The following is a 4,770-nucleotide window of genomic DNA, read 5'->3' on the forward strand; positions in this document are numbered from 1 at the left end:
AGGAGCATTTTGAGTATTTGTGGCAGCTTTTTGATATCTTGGTGGCACAATAGGTGCTTGGTTAGGTGCATACAATGCATTATTGTTTTTGTACGGAAAGTTAGAATGGTTCTTCCAACCTGGGTTATAGGTGTTTGAGTAAGGGTTTCCTTAAGCATAGTTCACTTGGTCTGTGGAGGTTCCTGTCAAGAGTTGACATTCTGGGGAAGTATGCCCTTGAACTCCGCATATCTCGCAGTTTGGTGCTACGGAAGGCACGGTGGCTGCTGGTGTTATGGTCAAGTTGTCTATCTTTTGAGTCAGATCATCTACCTTGGCGTTGACATGATCAAGACTGCTTAATTCGTGCATGCCGCCCTTCGTTTGAGGTTTCTCTACAGAGGTTCTTTCGCTTCCCCATTGGTAATGATTTTGGGCCATACTTTTGATTAGTTGATAGGCCTCATTGTATGGTTTATCCATCGGTGCGCCACCTGCGGCGGCATCTATTGTCAATCTTGTATTGTATAAGAGACCGTTATAAAAGGTATGAATGATCAACCATTCTTCTAGACCTTGATGTGGACAAAGCCTCATCATGTCTTTGTATCTCTCCCAAGCTTCAAAAAGTGATTCATTATCCTTTTGTTTAAACCCATTTATTTGGGCTCTTAGCATAGTCGTCTTACTAGGTGGTAAATATCGGGCTAAGAATACTTTCTTCAACTTGTTCCACGTAGTGACAGAGTTGGATGGTAGAGACTGGAGCCAAGCTCTAGCTCTATGTCTTAATGAAAATGGGAAAAGACGTAGTCTTATAACTTCTAGGATGACCCCATTCGCTTTCACTGTGTCATTGTATTACAAAAATACTGACAATTGTAAGTTCAGGTCCTCCATGGGACTACCTGAAAACTGGTTTTGCTGTACAGCTGACAACAACGAAGGTTTTAGCTCAAAATTATTGGCCTTGATGGCAGGGGCAGTGATGTTGTTATGTGGTTCATCCTGTGAAGGGATTGCATAGTACTTAAGAGGACGATTTTGCACTCCTCCGGCCATCTTTGGTTGAATAACTGATTCAGAAGTAAGGATGTTAAGGTCAGGAAGATTTAGCTTGATATGATGTTCCCGTATCAAGTCTCGTACCCGACGTTCTAATCTAAGATAATGCTCAGGTTCATCGAACTATAGATTTAATTTCTCGCCTTGAGAGCGAGTACTTGGCATACACTCGACAGATGTAGAAAGGGGAAAAAGAATTGTTTGCCTTAGTCTATACTGGGCAACATTGAAGTTACAATATCGACTAAATTAGTCCCCAACAACGGCGCCAAAAACTTGATCGCGTGACTTAGTAAGTCTATGGGAATCGTGACTGCAAGTGCACAATCCTATCGTGTAGTTTTAAAGATTATCGAACCCACAAGGACTAATAATCGAACGTATCATGGTCTAATGTTGCTATGTAAATCTAAGGCTGATGATTGTTCTTAGATTGGAGGGATGAAGAGAAATAACTATAATGTAAATAGAAGATTAATAAAGATATGCGATAAAGGGATATCGGTATGTAACGCATCAAACTTCGGGGATTCGATAGGTAGTTGGTGTAATCTTATTGGTCAAAATATTCTTCAGTATAAATTATTTATAGAAAGGACTTAGTCTCACACTCTCGTTTTTATTGACTCTGACCATACTCATAAACCAGAATGCTTGGCTCTCGCGGTCTTATTTTGAACTTAAAAGTAATTTTTGAATATAAACAAAGTCTAATTAATGCCTAGTTTCATCTATCTGGTTAAAATCTCAAACTCTCGTTCTTGTTGATCGTAACCTTAGTTTGTTTTGTACTCTCGTACGAAAAATAGTTTGATTAAAATAAGAAACTAAAAACTAGAAAAATAAGTTTTATAAAAACTAACACCAATTATTTATGAATCTTATCATTTTGACGGTCTTTACATACCGATACCTAAGGGTTTAGCCAGACATGGATCCGGTAATAGACATGGTATTTGGAAATTCAAACATACAATAAGGCATAAATAAATAAAACAGTAATCAAAATAAAACCCGGATTACGAATTGAGAATTGGAACTGAATCTTGATTCTTCGATTAAAATAATGTCAGCGGGCTTTGGCAATGAGTAACCATTGTAATTAAATTCAAATGCGTAAATAATAAACCGCAATAGTCTCCAATGTGGAGAACTATTACTTTTACAAAGTAAGAAAACTTCCTACAAAACTAAAAGAAAATAATTCTCACTAAAAATAATCCGTAGATTGAAAACTGGAAGAAGAGAGTGTGAGCCTCGCGAGTCTGAGAGAGAGTCCTTATATATTTTCCACATCCCTAATTTGTAGCGAAGGTGGGTAGATTCGTGGCTATAAACATGGAGAAAAAGAGGGAAGACTAGGTTGTGGCGGTTGCCACAACCCTAGCCTTTGAATCTCTGGCGAGCCCCACCTATATAGGGTTGAACGCCACCTCCTCACGCTTGGTGGCGGGCGCCACCACATCCTTGGGTTCACGTGGCGGGCGCCACACACCCTAGATGATGGGTGCAACAAGCCCATTTGCTTTGGTGACCCATTATCTCTATTTTTCTCCTTTTTCTTTCCTTTTTGCTATTTTCTATTTTTCTTGTTATAAACCTTTTAATCGATAAATACCTGCAATAAACATAAAATATTGTGTAATAATAAGTGTTAATCAAGTAACAAGCAATGCATATGGAGCCAAAAATACGATACATTTTCGCGTTATCGGGTTCATCAAAACCATAGTCCTTGGCTTTGAGGTTTGAGAACCCTACAGTTTGCATTTAGGTAGTGGAAACCCTAGTTATGGTTCATGGCATTGATGCGCCACTTGAGTTAACTTTTATCCTAGCTTGAGATTCTTGATTGATACGCATCTTTGAAATTTGACTTAGTAAACCCTAATTCATGGTGTTATGTGATTGATTCAAGGTATGTTTGCATTCATATTTCATTAACCTCATGGTCTCATGATCCATTTAATCCGAGTCTTATTTCATTCCCACTTCATCCATTACTTTCATGGTTTTATTAAAAGGTCAAGATTCATTCATGCTTTGATTTATAGTCCCATTTATACAAATTCATTTGATAAAGTCATTTTATGACCCTTTAGTTCAATTTCATTCATTCATTCAAATAAATTCAAACCATTATGCCTCACACATGACCCCACGCATCAAAACAGAGGAAAAAACCCATTTGGCATGATGGAAATCGATTTACCAACTCCAGTGGCCAAAAAATACATTTCTGGATGATGGAAATCGATTACCATGGTTGGGAAATCGATTTCCCTGCTCCAGTAGTCAAAAAATGCATTTCTAGATTATGGAAATCAATTTCCATGATTGTTAAATCGATTTACCCTGCGACAGTAGCCAAAAAAACAAATTTTCATAATGTAAATTGATTTACATGCTTGGTAAATCGATTTACCCTGGAACAGTGGGTCAAAATACAACATTTTTCAGCAATAATGCAGTTTCCTTTGCACTCAAAAACAGCTCCAATGCTTGCATCAATACACCTTGAAATCTCTACACAATTATGCAGCAACCAACCATAACATTAATGCATTAACCCAAGTATTCTCAACACTTCAAATCATCAACTTTAAGTTATTCTAACATCCCCCAACTATCATAACAGTCCTAAACCAAACCACATCAAACTAATTCCAAACCATATCAAACTAATTCCAAACCTCATTTAACTAATTCCAATCCTCACAAAACTAACTCCAAACCTCCATTTGATCCAAACCTGTAACCTATATAAACACAAGGGGGGGCAAAAAAACCAGAACTTGATCATTCTCAAATTACTCATTGTAAATTCAACTTTTCTCACTTCATCTTCTCCAATTCTTCACCCTACACCAAAGCTCAAATCACCATTGGAGCAAGCTTCACATTGAAGTTTGTTATTAATTGAGCTAAACCTCTTGCACTCAATAATCCTCCCTACATTCACATAATCAACATCAACAACAACAATTCAATTTAGAATTTTTCAGAGTTGATTCTTGAAGAGGAGGAGTTCATAGTAGAAGTAGAAGATTAAAGGTTCAATGGAGCATACCTCTGGTTTTCTCTTCTTCATCTTCATTACCTTCAAATTTCAACAAGTTCCAAGACAATCCTCCGTCTTGTAGGTCGGTGAATTTTCATCTTCGTTTATTTGCTGAATTTTGATACCATAATGTAGCTTATGTAGTGGAGAATCAAAACCCCAAGGTTTAGTGGTTTGATTCTCCTCCATCTCCATTTAATTTTAGATTTTGTGCTTAGGATTCTTGACTTTAATTTCTCAAATTCCAGAATTAATTAATTTATGGTTAGAATGGATGAGGGATTAGGATAGAAGAGGTTAAGAGGAGTAAGAAAGTGGTGCTTTTTCTTGATTCCAGTCAACTCCGCCGCCTCCAGCGCGGTAGTGCCGGAGCTCCGGTGGTGGTTCATTTTTGACATGAGAATTGAATATGGTGTGTAGAGATGATGAATTGTGGTTGCTGAATTTTTCTCCCATTTCCTTTGCAAATTTTGTTGGGCTTAGCCATTAAGCCCAATATTTTGCTTTCTGCATCCCTGTTTTACTTAGCAACATACTTGCTGAATCCAACTACACTTCTTGTTATGTGGTCTCATTCTGTTGGGTCCAAAAACCCCTTTACTGGATTCTGCACTCTATTCAGGGCTTGCACCCCCCTTGGCCCAATATTTTAATTATCACTTTAA

General features: G+C 37.7%; 1 non-coding gene across 1 annotated transcript; it reads left to right on the top strand.

Annotated features, from left to right (window-relative positions):
• Positions 1 to 550: 550 nt before the first annotated feature.
• On the top strand, positions 551 to 657 carry LOC127088590 (small nucleolar RNA R71). The gene has a single exon (XR_007790422.1). It is a non-coding gene; the product is annotated as a small nucleolar RNA R71 (small nucleolar RNA).
• The last annotated feature ends 4,113 nt before the right edge of the window (positions 658 to 4,770 follow it).

Source organism: Lathyrus oleraceus, chromosome 5, assembly GCF_024323335.1.
Source record: "Lathyrus oleraceus cultivar Zhongwan6 chromosome 5, CAAS_Psat_ZW6_1.0, whole genome shotgun sequence".
Classification (NCBI taxonomy): Eukaryota; Viridiplantae; Streptophyta; class Magnoliopsida; order Fabales; family Fabaceae; genus Lathyrus; species Lathyrus oleraceus.